The 17,378-nt window shown below is 40.5% G+C and overlaps 6 non-coding genes across 6 annotated transcripts; all 6 read right to left on the bottom strand.

Moving 5' to 3' along the window:
• Window positions 1-10,585: 10,585 nt before the first annotated feature.
• On the bottom strand, window positions 10,586-10,658 carry trnar-acg (transfer RNA arginine (anticodon ACG)). Its single transcript has one exon. It is a non-coding gene; the product is annotated as a tRNA-Arg (tRNA).
• Window positions 10,659-11,926: 1,268 nt separating this feature from the next.
• trnar-acg (transfer RNA arginine (anticodon ACG)) lies at window positions 11,927-11,999 on the bottom strand. The gene has a single exon. It is a non-coding gene; the product is annotated as a tRNA-Arg (tRNA).
• Window positions 12,000-13,237: 1,238 nt separating this feature from the next.
• On the bottom strand, window positions 13,238-13,310 carry trnar-acg (transfer RNA arginine (anticodon ACG)). The gene has a single exon. It is a non-coding gene; the product is annotated as a tRNA-Arg (tRNA).
• A 2,325-nt stretch (window positions 13,311-15,635) lies between these two features.
• Window positions 15,636-15,707, bottom strand: trnae-uuc (transfer RNA glutamic acid (anticodon UUC)). Its single transcript has one exon. It is a non-coding gene; the product is annotated as a tRNA-Glu (tRNA).
• A 1,266-nt stretch (window positions 15,708-16,973) lies between these two features.
• On the bottom strand, window positions 16,974-17,045 carry trnae-uuc (transfer RNA glutamic acid (anticodon UUC)). The gene has a single exon. It is a non-coding gene; the product is annotated as a tRNA-Glu (tRNA).
• Window positions 17,046-17,255: 210 nt separating this feature from the next.
• Window positions 17,256-17,328, bottom strand: trnar-acg (transfer RNA arginine (anticodon ACG)). Its single transcript has one exon. It is a non-coding gene; the product is annotated as a tRNA-Arg (tRNA).
• Between the last annotated feature and the right edge of the window lie 50 nt (window positions 17,329-17,378).

Below are 17,378 nucleotides of genomic sequence, written 5' to 3'. Positions count from 1 at the left end.
CAGACTAATGCTGGCACTAAGACCGCACTCAGTAAGCTGTATAAGGAAATAAGCAAACAGGAAACCGCTCACACAGAGGCGGTGCTCCTAGTGGCCAGGGACTTTAATGCAGGGAAACTTAAATCAGTTTCAACATGTTAAATGCGCAACCAGAGATATTTTTTTTTAGATCACCTGTACTCTACACACAGAGATGCGTACAAAGCTCTCTCTCGCCCTCCATTTGGTAAATCTGACCACAATTCTATCCTCCTGATTCCTGCTTACAAGCAAAAATGAAAGCAGGAAGCACCAGTGACTCAGCCTATAAAAAAGTGGTCAGATGAAGCAGATGCTAAACTACAGGACTGTTTTGCTATCACAGACTGGGACATGTTCTGGGATTCTTCCGATGGCATCGAGGAGTACACCACATCAGTCACTGGCTTTATCAATAAGTGCATCGAGGGGGCCTCCCGGGTGGCAAAGTGGTTAAGGGCGCTGTACTGCAGCGCCAGCTGTGCCACCAGAGAATCTGGGTTCGCGCTCAGTCTCTGTCGTAACCGGCTGTGACCGGGAGGTCCATGGGGCGACGCACAATTGGTCTAGCGTCATCCGGGTTAGGGAGGGTTTGCCCAGTAGGGAAATCCTTGTCTCATCGTGCACCAGCGACTCCTGTGGCGGGCCGGGCGCAGTGCGTGCTAACCAAGGTTGCCAGGTGCACGGTGTTTCCTCCGACACATTGGTGCGGCTGGCTTCAGGGTTGGATGGCGCGGTGTTAAGAAGGTTGTGTATCGGAGGACGCATGACTTTCAACCTTCGTCTCTCCCGACCCCATACGGGAGTTGTAGCGATGATACAAGATAGTAGCTACTAAAACAATTGGATACCACGAAATTGGGGAGAAAAAGGGGTAACATTCAAAAATTTATTAAATAAAAATAAGTGCATCGAGGACGTCGTCCCCACAGTACATACGCCAACCTGAAGCCATAGATTACAGGCAACATTCGCACTGAGCTAAAGGGTAGAGCTGCCGCTTTCAAGGTGTGGGTCTCTAACCCGGAAGCTTATAAGAAATCCTGCTATGCCTTCCGACAAACCATCAAACAGGCAAAGCACCAATACAGGGCTAAGATTGAATCGTACTACACCGGCTCCGACGTGCGTCTTATGTGGCGGGGCTTGTAAACTATTACAGACTACAAAGGGGAGCACAACCGCGAGCTTCCCAGTGACACGAGCCTACCAGACGAGCTAAATTTGCTTGCTTCGAGGCATGCATGAGAGCATCAGCTGTTCCGGACGACTGTGTGATCACGCTCTCCGTAGCCGACGTGAGTAAGACCTTTAAACAGGTCAACATACACAAGGCTGCGGGGCCAGACGGATTACCAGGACGTTTGCTCCGGGCATGTGCTGACCAACTGGCAGATGTCTTCACTGATTTTTTAAACATGTACCTGTTTGAGTCTGTAATACCAACATGTTTCAACGAGTTCAAAGCAAGAAATCAGATCCTAGTAATATTAGAGTCAAGTATTTTCTGGTGGTCCACTCTCAATAAGAACGTAGACTGGATCAATTATATTTATTATAATCAACAGCTCTTTATCAATTATACCAGAGATGCAATAAAAGGATTGGCAGATCAGACTGAAGCGACCAGCCCGATGGCTTGGCAGAATAGAATAGCCTTGGATATGTTACTGGCTGAAAAGGGTGGGGGGTGAATGAGGTTCGGAGCAGAATGTTGTACTTTCATCCCCGATAACACAGCTCCAGACGGATCAGTGACCAAGGCCCTGGCAGAGAACTCTGGAGTAGATAATGCTCTAACAAATTGGTTTAATTTTTAAAATATTTTTTATCCTTTATTTAACTAGGCATGTCAGTTAAGAAAACATTCTTATTTTCAATGACGGCCTTGGAACAGTGGGTTAACTGCCTGTTCAGGGGCAGAACGACAGATTTGTACCTTGTCAGCTCGGGGATTTGAACTTGCAACCTTCTGGTTACTATGCTACCCTGCCGCCCCAGGGCAGATAGTGTGTCTGGGAAATGAAAAAAATCTCATGATCACTGTGTTTTGCACAGCCTTCACCTGTGTGACTATGTTAGTTTTGTGCGGATGTTGTGAGAGAGGTTCTCATTTCTAGGACTCGATGGAAATCGATGACGGAATATGGTGAGATACGGACCGATTCCGATGAAGAATACAGACTTCCAGGCCTAGGAGAAGGCTCTGTGTCTTTTAATTATGAGGAGCCAATGTTGGATGAGACTGTTTTCAATGTTTTATTAAAGGCTGTTCATTTCATGAAGATTATGATGAAGATCCTAAACCGGAAGAGTTATAATTGGATATAGGCGTAGAACAGTCATTGATGAGGAATTGAATGTAAATACATGTGTTGTTTTGCTATATTCTTGTATAAAAATGAATGTTTTCATATAGTGTTTGATATGTCAGTATGAATTATTTAGTCATTAAGGGTGGATTGTTAAGATATTTTATCAAGGTTTAAGATAAATGATGAAATAATTCTACCCAGAAACTTAACCATTAGGATTAGAGGTTATGTAGCATGAACAAGGAGTAATTCAAAATAATAAACACAGCTTCAACTAGGTTGGAGTTGGGAAGAGAGGAATGCATGTGTGTGCCTAAAGTAAGCAAAGAGAATCCTTAACCTATGTTTGAACTGACCCAGCTATAACTTTGTGGATATAAAATTAGACAGCGAAAGCCCCTCCAGGTTTTCCATATCTGGGGGGAACTGGAACTGTCAGCTAAGTGGTAATAAACTGTGGTGAGACTTCAGGAGAAAATCCAGGTATAGTGTGTGTGTTAGTGGGTTGGAATGGACTTTCGAATCTGCTTTGTCCTTGTCGGAGAGGAGGAGGGACATTTAAAACGATTATGACATCACATGCGATTTATAAACTGATGTACACGGTATTTTGAGCAGGGCTCTCGAGAATAAATGCTATTGGCTAATTTTGGTAGACTGGTCTCTGTCTATTTTATTCAAATAAGGATCTTACAAATTCTTAGAAACAGACAGAGTGATTTAAATTGAATTGGTTAATGAACACATATAGGAATTGTTATATTCCTTTAACAGTAGCAAGCTCGGTGAATCTCGTTAAAATAAATCTTTATATTGTCCACATTGTAACAAAACTTATGGTTGCATAACAGCACATTGTGTAACATTACCACGGTTTTATATTGAACAATTGCGGAGCCAAGGACAACATACCTTGCTAGCCGAAGGTCAGCAAAAGAGGGGGGTACGGAAATACAGATAACCCGCGATGGACCAAACCAAAATATACAAAACTTTTACAATCATGTGTATTTACAATATAGATATGAAAAAGTGTTTGTACACCAAAAAATAACATTAGCTATGCAGCTGTAATTAAATAAAAAAAACACAGAATTATTATTATCAAATTATTAACTTGACCTGGTCTATTTGAATTGGTCCTTGTGTGCAACTTGGTGCATAATCTAGGGAAACAACATCACACTGCTACAAGTGCAGGTTTTAGGAACTGGAGAAAAGCCATTGAAAAATTCACAGCACATCAATCAACTCCCAAACCCACCGCTAAATCACACTCAAGATGATTTGCTGGCAAAGCAGTGGATCCCTAGGGCAGAATTATTTTAAAGTGTTGGATGGTGTGGAGGTTCAGTTTGGCGACCGTTTTGACCAGGACAGTCTAAATGTCCTGCAAAAGTTGAAAGAGCGCTTCTCACCGGGGTGTTGGATGAGTCTCTAGAACAGTACCCTGAGCTGAACATAGATTCTCTTTCAGTGCAGTTGCCGCTCTTTTGCAACAAATACCCCTGTAGCAGCAGAGGTCCTCAGGAGGCTTCAAGTGGAGGTGCAGGGGTTGGTTGACCAAGTTGAGGTGCTAATCAGAATTTTGTTTGGGCACCCCAAACATGTGTCTTCATGTGAGGCTGAGAGGAGTTTCAGTGCACTCCGCAGGTTAAAGACTTGGCTAGCATGGGCCAAGAGAGACTGAACGGCGTAGTTGTCTCTAATGTACATAAAGACAGGCTGGACAGTCTCGAGGGAAAATATCTGCTAACAATTTGTTGGATCCATTGAAACCCACAAACATATGTTTGTTTATTTTGTTCAGTAGTGTGTATAGCAGTGGTTCTCAACCTTTTTTGGGTACTGGAACCCCTGCATATTTTTAGGCAATGCGGGCAAGGTTTAGAGTTGTCCTCAGGGACCCCTACGCCATCTTTTATTATATGTAAAGTTACTGGAATCCTTGAGGCGCCGAATACGTTCATTACACTTTTTTTTTATTTGATAGACCCCCTGCAAATACACCAGGGACCCCTGTTTGAGAACCCCTGCTGTATAGTATGATATTTGTTATTTTGATTAGTAGTTTTCAGTTTTTAGTACATGACAGTACACTTACTAATTATTTATTTTGTTATTTTATTTTAAATTGCATACTTGTCCATAGCTGCTGTTTGAAGAGTTGAGACAGTGACAGTGACTGTACAATAAATAAGTATTTTTTTTAGAGATATTTTGGTCATTGAAGTAGTTCTTTCACTTTTAGAACTGTACTTATTCAATCTTCTGACCTGTTATCAGACACGTTATCCATTGCGCCACTGGCCCCACGTCTAAGCTGAAGTCAGGACACACCTAGGCCAGTGTACACAGTCATAGCTTCTGTCACCGACAAGGTTCCTTGGGATTTCTGTTACAGATGCAAATCTTAATTTGATCCTCCTGTTGTTGCATGAATTTTACTGCAGAGCAAGAAATGCAGCCATGAAGTGTATTCAACGTTTAAAAAGCCTTGTATAATTTGAATATACATAACATGTCACATTTCCTGTTGCTGAGGGAATATTGTTGTGTTGTGTGAAACTGCTGCCAGTTAAAATGCAGTATCTGTTGTTACACAAGTGCATCCCAAACGACAAGATATTCTTTCCCATACCGGGAGTTGAACCCGGGCCACCTTGGTGAAAACCAGGAATCCTAACCGCTAGACCATATGGGAAGACACATACTTAAAATACACATCACAGACAATTCTTTAAATGTTGACATTATGCCTGTTGGATTAAAAGCTACATCTTTTTTTCTCTGAGATGTTGGGGAATGTCCAGATGAAATCAGTCTAAAATGAGTTTGAAGTGAGAACAGCCAGAGGAACTGAAAAGTATACAGTATCAATCCAGGTTTGATTTCAATCAATTAAATATCGAGCCAGCCAGGAGTCGAACCTAGAATCTCCTGATCCGTAGTCAGACACTTTATCCATTGCGCCACTGGCCCCATGTCTAAGCTGAAGTCAGGTCACAGCTAGACCAGTGTACACAGTCATTGCGTCTGTCAACAACAAGGTTCTTTGGTTTTCTGTTTCAGATGCATATCTTAATTTGATCCTCCTGTTGTTGCATGAATTTTACTGCAGAGCAAGAAATGCAAACTTGAAGTGTATTCAACGTTTAAAATGCCTTGTACAATTTGAATCTACATAACATGTCACATTTGCTGTTGTTGAGGGAATATTGTTGTGTTGTGTGAAACTGCTGCCAGCTAAAATGCAGTATCTGTTCTTACACAAGTGCATCCCAAATGACAGGATGTTCTTTCCCATACTGGGAGTTCAACCCAGGCGAAAACCAGGAATCCTAAACGCCAGACCATATGGGAAGACAGTTACTTAAAAAAAACATCACAGACAAATCCATAAACGTTGAAATTATGCTTGTTGTAATTACAAGCTCCATCTTTTTTTCTCTGAGATGTTGGGGAATGTCCAGATGAAATCAGTCTAAAATGTGTTTGAATCGAGAACTGCCAGACACAATGAAAAGTATACAGTATTTTTCCCAGCTTGATTTTGGTCAAATAAATATAGTTTTGAGCCAAACAGGAGTCAAATATTCAATCTTCTGACCTGTTATCTGACCACGTTATCCATTGCGCCACTGGCCGCACAGCCAAGCTGAAGTCAGGACACACCTAGGCCAGTGTACACAGTCATAGCTTCTGTCACCGACAAGGTTCCTTGGTTTTCTGTTACAGATGCAAATCTTAATTTGATCCTCCTGTTGTTGCCTGAATTTTACTGCAGAGCAAGAAATGCAGCCATGAAGTGTATTCAACGTTTAAAATGCCTTGTATAATTTGAATCTACATAACATGTCACATTTCCTGTTGCTGAGGGAATATTGTTGTGTTGTGTGAAACTGCTGCCAGTTAAAATGCAGTATCTGTTGTTACACAAGTGCATCCCAAACGACAAGACATTCTTTCCCATACCGGGAGTTGAACACGGGCCACCTGGGTGAAAACCAGGAATCCTAACCGCTAGACCATATGGGAAGACACATACTTAAAATACACATCACAGACAAATCTTTAAATGTTGACATTATGCCTGTTGGATTAAAAGCTACATCTTTTTTTCTCTGAGATGTTGGGGAATGTCCAGATGAAATCAGTCTAAAATGAGTTTGAAGTGAGAACAGCCAGAAGTACTGAAAAATATACAGTATCAATCCAGGTTTGATTTCAATCAATTAAATATCGAGCCAGCCAGGAGTCGAACCTAGAATCTCCTGATCCGTAGTCAGACACATTATCCATTGCGCCACTGGCCCCACGTTTAAGCTGAAGTCAGGTCACAGCTAGACCAGTGTACACAGTCATTGCGTCTGTCAACAACAAGGTTCTTTGGTTTTCTGTTTCAGATGCATATCTTAATTTGATCCTCCTGTTGTTGCATTAATTTTACTGCAGAGCAAGAAATGCAAACTTGAAGTGTATTCAATGTTTAAAAAGTCTTGTAAATTATGAATCTACAAAACATGTCACATTTGCTGTTGCTGAGGGAATATTGTTGTGTTGTGTGATTCTGCTGCCAGTTAAAATGTGGTATCTGTTCTTACACAAGTTCATCCCAAATGACAAGATGTTCTTTCCCATACTGGGAGTTCAACCCGGGCGAAAACCAGGAATCCTAAACGCCAGACCATATGGGAAGACAGTTACTTAAAAAAACATCACAGACAAATCCATAAACGTTGAAATTATGCTTGTTGTATTACAAGCTCCATCTTTTTTCTCAGAGATGTTGGAGAAAAGTCCCATATAAAATCAGTCTAAAATGTGTTTGAATCGAGAACTGCCAGACACAATGAAAAGTATACAGTATTTTTCCCAGCTTGATTTTGGTCAAATAAATATAGTTTTGAGCCAAACAGGAGTCAAATATTCAATCTTCTGACCTGTTATCTGACCACGTTATCCATTGCGCCACTGGCCGCACAGCCAAGCTGAAGTCAGGACACACCTAGGCCAGTGTACACAGTCATAGCTTCTGTCACCGACAAGGTTCCTTGGTTTTCTGTTACAGATGCAAATCTTAATTTGATCCTCCTGTTGTTGCCTGAATTTTACTGCAGAGCAAGAAATGCAGCCATGAAGTGTATTCAACGTTTAAAATGCCTTGTATAATTTGAATCTACATAACATGTCACATTTCCTGTTGCTGAGGGAATATTGTTGTGTTGTGTGAAACTGCTGCCAGTTAAAATGCAGTATCTGTTGTTACACAAGTGCATCCCAAACGACAAGACATTCTTTCCCATACCGGGAGTTGAACACGGGCCACCTGGGTGAAAACCAGGAATCCTAACCGCTAGACCATATGGGAAGACACATACTTAAAATACACATCACAGACAAATCTTTAAATGTTGACATTATGCCTGTTGGATTAAAAGCTACATCTTTTTTTCTCTGAGATGTTGGGGAATGTCCAGATGAAATCAGTCTAAAATGAGTTTGAAGTGAGAACAGCCAGAAGTACTGAAAAATATACAGTATCAATCCAGGTTTGATTTCAATCAATTAAATATCGAGCCAGCCAGGAGTCGAACCTAGAATCTCCTGATCCGTAGTCAGACACATTATCCATTGCGCCACTGGCCCCACGTTTAAGCTGAAGTCAGGTCACAGCTAGACCAGTGTACACAGTCATTGCGTCTGTCAACAACAAGGTTCTTTGGTTTTCTGTTTCAGATGCATATCTTAATTTGATCCTCCTGTTGTTGCATTAATTTTACTGCAGAGCAAGAAATGCAAACTTGAAGTGTATTCAATGTTTAAAAAGTCTTGTAAATTATGAATCTACAAAACATGTCACATTTGCTGTTGCTGAGGGAATATTGTTGTGTTGTGTGATTCTGCTGCCAGTTAAAATGTGGTATCTGTTCTTACACAAGTTCATCCCAAATGACAAGATGTTCTTTCCCATACTGGGAGTTCAACCCGGGCGAAAACCAGGAATCCTAAACGCCAGACCATATGGGAAGACAGTTACTTAAAAAAACATCACAGACAAATCCATAAACGTTGAAATTATGCTTGTTGTATTACAAGCTCCATCTTTTTTCTCAGAGATGTTGGAGAAAAGTCCCATATAAAATCAGTCTAAAATGTGTTTGAATCGAGAACTGCCAGACACAATGAAAAGTATACAGTATTTTTCCCAGCTTGATTTTGGTCAAATAAATCTAGTTTTGAGCCAAACAGGAGTCAAACATTCAATCTTCTGACCTGTTATCAGACACGTTATCCATTGCGCCACTGGCCGCACATCCAAGCTGAAGTCAGGACACACCTAGGCCAGTGTACACAGTCATAGCTTCTGTCACCGACAAGGTTCCTTGGGATTTCTGTTACAGATGCAAATCTTAATTTGATCCTCCTGTTGTTGCATGAATTTTACTGCAGAGAAAGAAATGCAGCCATGAAGTGTATTCAACGTTTAAAATGCCTTGTATAATTTGAATCTACATAACATGTCACATTTCCTGTTGCTGAGGGAATACTGTTGTGTTGTGTGAAACTGCTTCCAGTTAAAATGCAGTGTCTGTTGTTACACAAGTGCATCCCAAACGACAAGATATTCTTTCCCATACCGGGAGTTGAACACGGGCCACCTGGGTGAAAACCAGGAATCCTAACCGCTAGACCATATGGGAAGACACATACTTAAAATACACATCACAGACAAATCTTTAAATGTTGACATTATGCCTGTTGGATTAAAAGCTACATATTTTTTTCTCTGAGATGTTGGGGAATGTCCAGATGAAATCAGTCTAAAATGAGTTTGAAGTGAGAACAGCCAGAAGCACTGAAAAGTATTCAGTATCAATCCCGGCTTGAATTCAATCAATTAAATTAAGTATTGAGCCAGCCAAGAGTCGAACCTAGAATCTTCTGATCCGTAGTCAGACACGTTATCCATTGCGCCACTGGCCCCACGTCTAAGCTGAAGTCAGGTCACAGCTAGACCAGTGTACACAGTCATTGCGTCTGTCAACAACAAGGTTCCTTGGTTTTCTGTTTCAGATGCATATCTTAATTTGATCCTCCTGTTGTTGCATTAATTTTACTGCAGAGCAAGAAATGCAAACTTGAAGTGTATTCAATGTTTAAAAAGTCTTGTAAATTATGAATCTACAAAACATGTCACATTTGCTGTTGCTGAGGGAATATTGTTGTGTTGTGTGATTCTGCTGCCAGTTAAAATGTGGTATCTGTTCTTACACAAGTTCATCCCAAATGACAAGATGTTCTTTCCCATACTGGGAGTTCAACCCGGGCGAAAACCAGGAATCCTAAACGCCAGACCATATGGGAAGACAGTTACTTAAAAAAACATCACAGACAAATCCATAAACGTTGAAATTATGCTTGTTGTATTACAAGCTCCATCTTTTTTCTCAGAGATGTTGGAGAAAAGTCCCATATAAAATCAGTCTAAAATGTGTTTGAATCGAGAACTGCCAGACACAATGAAAAGTATACAGTATTTTTCCCAGCTTGATTTTGGTCAAATAAATCTAGTTTTGAGCCAAACAGGAGTCAAACATTCAATCTTCTGACCTGTTATCAGACACGTTATCCATTGCGCCACTGGCCGCACATCCAAGCTGAAGTCAGGACACACCTAGGCCAGTGTACACAGTCATAGCTTCTGTCACCGACAAGGTTCCTTGGGATTTCTGTTACAGATGCAAATCTTAATTTGATCCTCCTGTTGTTGCATGAATTTTACTGCAGAGCAAGAAATGCAGCCATGAAGTGTATTCAACGTTTAAAATGCCTTGCATAATTTGAATCTACATAACATGTCACATTTCCTGTTGCTGAGGGAATACTGTTGTGTTGTGTGAAACTGCTTCCAGTTAAAATGCAGTGTCTGTTGTTACACAAGTGCATCCCAAACGACAAGATATTCTTTCCCATACCGGGAGTTGAACACGGGCCACCTGGGTGAAAACCAGGAATCCTAACCGCTTGACCATATGGGAAGACACATACTTAAAATACACATCACAGACAAATCTTTAAATGTTGACATTATGCCTGTTGGATTAAAAGCTACATCTTTTTTTCTCTGAGATGTTGGGGAATGTCCAGATGAAATCAGTCTAAAATGAGTTTGAAGTGAGAACAGCCAGAAGTACTGAAAAGTATACAGTACCAATCCAGGTTTGAATTCAATCAATTAAATTAAGTATTGAGCCAGCCAGGAGTCGAACCTAGAATCTTCTGATCCGTAGTCAGACACGTTATCCATTGCGCCACTGGCCCCACATCTAAGCTGAAGTCAGGTCACAGCTAGACCAGTGTACACAGTCATTGCGTCTGTCAACAACAAGGTTCCTTGGTTTTCTGTTTCAGATGCATATCTTAATTTGATCCTCCTGTTGTTGCATGAATTTTACTGCAGAGCAAGAAATGCAAACTTGAAGTGTATTCAATGTTTAAAAAGTCTTGTAAATTATGAATCTACAAAACATGTCACATTTGCTGTTGCTGAGGGAATATTGTTGTGTTGTGTGAAACTGCTGCCAGTTAAAATGTGGTATCTGTTCTTACACAAGTGCATCCCAAATGACAAGATATTCTTTCCCATACCGGGAGTTCAACCCGTGCGAAAACCAGGAATCCTAAACGCCAGACCATATGGGAAGACAGTTACTTAAAAAAAAACATCACAGACAAATCCATAAACGTTGAAATTATGCTTGTTGTAATTACAAGCTCCATCTTTTTTCTCAGAGATGTTGGAGAAAAGTCCCATATAAAATCAGTCTAAAATGTGTTTGAATTGAGAACTGCCAGACACAATGAAAAGTATACAGTATTTTTCCCAGCTTGATTTTGGTCAAATAAATCTAGTTTTGAGCCAAACAGGAGTCAAATATTCAATCTTCTGACCTGTTATCAGACACGTTATCCATTGCGCCACTGGCCGCACAGCCAAGCTGAAGTCAGGACACACCTAGGCCAGTGTACACAGTCATAGCTTCTGTCACCGACAAGGTTCCTTGGGATTTCTGTTACAGATGCAAATCTTAATTTGATCCTCCTGTTGTTGCATGAATATTACTGCAGAGCAAGAAATGCAGCCATGAAGTGTATTCAACGTTTAAAATGCCTTGTATAATTTGAATCTACATAACATGTCACATTTCCTGTTGCTGAGGGAATATTGTTGTGTTGTGTGAAACTGCTGCCAGTTAAAATGCAGTATCTGTTGTTACACAAGTGCATCCCAAACAACAAGATATTCTTTCCCATAACGGGAGTTGAACCCGGGCCACCTGGGTGAAAACCAGGAATCCTAACTGCTAGACCATATGGGAAGACACATACTTAAAATACACATCACAGACAAATCTTTAAATGTTGACATTATGCCTGTTGGATTAAAAGCGACATCTTTTTTTCTCTGAGATGTTGGGGAATGTCCAGATGAAATCAGTCTAAAATGAGTTTGAAGTGAGAACAGCCAGAAGCACTGAAAAGTATTCAGTATCAATCCCGGCTTGAATTCAATCAATTAAATTAAGTATTGAGCCAGCCAGGAGTCGAACCTAGAATCTTCTGATCCGTAGTCAGACACGTTATCCATTGCGCCACTGGCCCCATGTCTAAGCTGAAGTCAGGTCACAGCTAGACCAGTGTACACAGTCATTGCGTCTGTCAACAACAAGGTTCCTTGGTTTTCTGTTTCAGATGCATATCTTAATTTGATCCTCCTGTTGTTGCATGAATTTTACTGCTGAGCAAGAAATGCAAACTTGAAGTGTATTCAATGTTTAAAATTTCTTGTAAATTATGAATCTACAAAACATGTCACATTTGCTGTTGCTGAGGGAATATTGTTGTGTTGTGTGATTCTGCTGCCAGTTAAAATGTGGTATCTGTTCTTACACAAGTGCATCCCAAATGACAAGATGTTCTTTCCCATACTGGGAGTTCAACCCGGGCGAAAACCAGGAATCCTAAAAGCCAGACCATATGGGAAGACAGTTACTTAAAAAAAACATCACAGACAAATCCATAAACGTTGAAATTATGCTTGTTGTAATTACAAGCTCCATCTTTTTCTCAGCGATGTTGGAGAAAAGTCCCATATAAAATCAGTCTAAAATGTGTTTGAATCGAGAACTGCCAGACACAATGAAAAGTATACAGTATTTTTCCCAGCTTGATTTTGGTCAAATAAATCTAGTTTTGAGCCAAACAGGAGTCAAATATTAAATATTCTGACCTGTTATCAGACACGTTATCCATTGCGCCACTGGCCGCACAGCCAAGCTGAAGTCAGGACACACCTAGGCCAGTGTACACAGTCATAGCTTCTGTCACCGACAAGGTTTCTTGGGATTTCTGTTACAGATGCAAATCTTAATTTGATCCTCCTGAATTTTACTGCAGAGCAAGAAATGCTCTATTCAACGTTTAAAATGCCTTGTATAATTTGAATCTACATAACATGTCACATTTCCTGTTGCTGAGGGAATATTGTTGTGTTGTGTGAAACTGCTGCCAGTTAAATTGCAGTATCTGTTGTTACACAAGTGCATCCCAAACGACAAGATATTCTTTCCCATAACGGGAGTTGAACCCAGGCCACCTGGGTGAAAACCAGGAATCCTAACCGCTAGACCATATGGGAAGACACATACTTAAAATACACATCACAGACAAATCTTTAAATGTTGACATTATGCCTGTTGGATTAAAAGCTACATAATTTTTTTTTCTCTGAGATGTTGGGGAATGTCCAGATGAAATCAGTTTGAAGTGAGAACAGCCAGAAGCACTGAAAAGTATTCAGTATCAATCAGAGCTTGATTTCAATCAATTCAACTAAGTATTGAGCCAGCCAGGAGTCGAACCTAGAATCTTCTGATCCGCAGTCAGACACGTTATCCATTGCGCCACTGGCCCACGTCTAAGCTGAAGTCAGGTCACAGCTAGACCAGTGTACACAGTCATTGCGTCTGTCAACAACAAGGTTCCTTGGTTTTCTGTTTCAGATGCATATCTTAATTTGATCCTCCTGTTGTTGCATGAATTTTACTGCAGAGCAAGAAATGCAAACTTGAAGTGTATTCAATGTTTAAAATTTCTTGTAAATTATGAATCTACAAAACATGTCACATTTGCTGTTGCTGAGGGAATATTGTTGTGTTGTGTGATTCTGCTGCCAGTTAAAATGTGGTATCTGTTCTTACACAAGTGCATCCCAAATGACAAGATGTTCTTTCCCATACTGGGAGTTCAACCCGGGCGAAAACCAGGAATCCTAAAAGCCAGACCATATGGGAAGACAGTTACTTAAAAAAAAACATCACAGACAAATCCATAAACGTTGAAATTATGCTTGTTGTAATTACAAGCTCCATCTTTTTTCTCAGAGATGTTGGAGAAAAGTCCCATATAAAATCAGTCTAAAATGTGTTTGAATCGAGAACTGCCAGACACAATGAAAAGTATACAGTATTTTTCCCAGCTTGATTTTGGTCAAATAAATCTAGTTTTGAGCCAAACAGGAGTCAAATATTCAATCTTCTGACCTGTTATCAGACATGTTATCCATTGCGCCACTGGCCGCACAGCCAAGCTGAAGTCAGGACACACCTAGGCCAGTGTACACAGTCATAGCTTCTGTCACCGACAAGGTTCCTTGGGATTTCTGTTACAGATGCAAATCTTAATTTGATCCTCCTGTTGTTGCATGAATTTTACTGCAGAGCAAGATATGCAGCCATGAAGTGTATTCAACGTTTAAAATGCCTTGTATAATTTGAATCTACATAACATGTCACATTTCCTGTTGCTGAGGGAATACTGTTGTGTTGTGTGAAACTGCTACCAGTTAAAATGCAGTATCTGTTGTTACACAAGTGCATCCCAAACGACAAGATATTCTTTCCCATACCGGGAGTTGCACCCGGGGCACCTGGGTGAAAACCAGGAATCCTAACCGCTAGACCATATGGGAAGACACATACTTAAAATACACATCACAGACAAATCTTTAAATGTTGACATTATGACTGTTGGATTAAAAGCTACATCTTTTTTTCTCTGAGATGTTGGGGAATGTCCAGATGAAATCAGTCTAAAATGAGTTTGAAGTGAGAACAGCCAGAGGAACTGAAAAGTATACAGTATGAATCCCGGCATGATTTCAATCAATTAAATTAAGTATCGAGGCAGCAAGGAGTCGAACCTAGAATCTTCTGATCCGTAATCAGACACGTTATCCATTGCGCCACTGGCCCCACGTCTAAGCTGAAGTCAGGTCACAGCTAGACCAGTGTACACAGTCATTGCGTCTGTCAACAACAAGGTTCCTTGGTTTTCTGTTTCAGATGCATATCTTAATTTGATCCTCCTGTTGTTGCATGAATTTTACTGCAGAGCAAGAAATGCAAACTTGAAGTGTATTCAATGTTTAAAAAGTCTTGTAAAATATGAATCTACAAAACATGTCACATTTGCTGTTGCTGATGGAATATTGTTGTGTTGTGTGATTCTGCTGCCAGTTAAAATGTGGTATCTGTTCTTACACAAGTGCATCCCAAACGACAAGATATTCTTTCCCATACCGGGAGTTCAACCCGTGCGAAAACCAGGAATCCTAAACGCCAGACCATATGGGAAGACAGTTACTTAAAAAAAAACATCACAGACAAATCCATAAACGTTGAAATTATGCTTGTTGTAATTACAAGCTCCATCTTTTTTCTCAGAGATGTTGGAGAAAAGTCCCATATCAAATCAGTCTAAAATGTGTTTGAATTGAGAACTGCCAGACACAATGAAAAGTATACAGTATTTTTCCCAGCTTGATTTTGGTCAAATAAATCTAGTTTTGAGCCAAACAGGAGTCAAATATTCAATCTTCTGACCTGTTATCAGACACGTTATCCATTGCGCCACTGGCCGCACAGCCAAGCTGAAGTCAGGACACACCTAGGCCAGTGTACACAGTCATAGCTTCTGTCACCGACAAGGTTCCTTGGTTTTCTGTTACAGATGCAAATCTTAATTTGATCCTCCTGTTGTTGCATGAATTTTACTGCAGAGCAAGAAATGCAGCCATGAAGTCTATTCAACGTTTAAAATGCCTTGTATAATTTGAATCTACATAACATGTGACATTTCCTGTTGCTGAGGGAATGTTGTTGTGTTGTGTGAAACTGCTGCCAGTTAAAATGCAGTATCTGTTGTTACACAAGTGCATCCCAAACGACAAGATATTCTTTCCCATACCGGGAGTTGAACCCGGGCCACCTGGGTGAAAACCAGGAATCCTAACCGCTAGACCATATGGGAAGACACATACTTAAAATACACATCACAGACAAATCTTTAAATGTTGACATTATGCCTGTTGGATTAAAAGCTACATCTTTTTTTCTCTGAGATGTTGGGGAATGTCCAGATGAAATCAGTCTAAAATGAGTTTGAAGTGAGAACAGCCAGAGGAACTGAAAAGTATACAGTATGAATCCCGGCTTGAATTCAATCAATTAAATTAAGTATTGAGCAAGCCAGGAGTCAAACCTAGAATCTTCTGATCCGTAGTCAGACACGTTATCCATTGCGCCACTGGCCCCACGTCTAAGCTGAAGTCAGGTCACAGCTAGACCAGTGTACACAGTCATTGCGTCTGTCAACAACAAGGTTCCTTGGTTTTCTGTTTCAGATGCATATCTTAATTTGATCCTCCTGTTGTTGCATGAATTTTACTGCAGAGCAAGAAATGCAAACTTGAAGTGTATTCAATGTTTAAAAAGTCTTGTAAATTATGAATCTACAAAACATGTCACATTTGCTGTTGCTGAGGGAATATTGTTGTGTTGTGTGATTCTGCTGCCAGTTAAAATGTGGTATCTGTTCTTACACAAGTGCATCCCAAATGACAAGATGTTCTTTCCCATACTGGGAGTTCAACCCGGGCGAAAACCAGGAATCCTTAAAGCCAGACCATATGGGAAGACAGTTACTTAAAAAAAACATCACAGACAAATCCATAAACGTTGAAATGATGCTTGTTGTATTACAAGCTCCATCTTTTTCTCAGAGATGTTGGAGAAAAGTCCCATATAAAATCAGTCTAAAATGTGTTTGAATCGAGGACTGCCAGACACAATGAAAAGTATACAGTATTTTTCCCAGCTTGATTTTGGTCAAATAAATCTAGTTTTGAGCCAAACAGGAGTCAAATATTAAATCTTCTGACCTGTTATCAGACACGTTATCCATTGCGCAACTGGCCGCACAGCCAAGCTGAAGTCAGGACACACCTAGGCCAGTGTACACAGTCATAGCTTCTGTCACCGACAAGGTTCCTTGGGATTTCTGTTACAGATGCAAATCTTAATTTGATCCTCCTGTTGTTGCATGAATTTTACTGCAGAGCAAGAAATGCAGCCATGAAGTGTATTCAACGTTTAAAATGCCTTGTATAATTTGAATCTACATAACATGTCACATTTCCTGTTGCTGAGGGAATATTGTTGTGTTGTGTGAAACTGCTGCCAGTTAAAATGCAGTATCTGTTGTTACACAAGTGCATCCCAAACGACAAGATATTCTTTCCCATACCGGGAGTTGAACCCGGGCCACCTGGGTGAAAACCAGGAATCCTAACCGCTAGACCATATGGGAAGACACATACTTAAAACACACATCACAGACAAATCTTTAAATGTTGACATGATGCCTGTTGGATTAAAAGCTACATCTTTTTTTCTCTGAGATGTTGGGGAATGTCCAGATGAAATCAGTCTAAAATGAGTTTGAAGTGAGAACAGCCAGAAGCACTGAAAAGTATTCAGTATCAATCCCGGCTTGATTTCAATCAATTAAATTAAGTATCGAGCCAGCCAGGAGTCGAACCTAGAATCTTCTGATCCGTAGTCAGACACGTTATCCATTGCGCCACTGGCCCCACGTCTAAGCCGAAGTCAGGTCACAGCTAGACCAGTGTACACAGTCATT

This window comes from Oncorhynchus mykiss, chromosome 17 (genome assembly GCF_057628025.1).
Source record: "Oncorhynchus mykiss isolate SJ-2025 chromosome 17, ASM5762802v1, whole genome shotgun sequence".
Classification (NCBI taxonomy): Eukaryota; Metazoa; Chordata; class Actinopteri; order Salmoniformes; family Salmonidae; genus Oncorhynchus; species Oncorhynchus mykiss.
The sequence above is the reverse complement of the archived record's forward strand: the minus strand, read 5'-3'. Positions and strand labels throughout refer to the sequence as shown.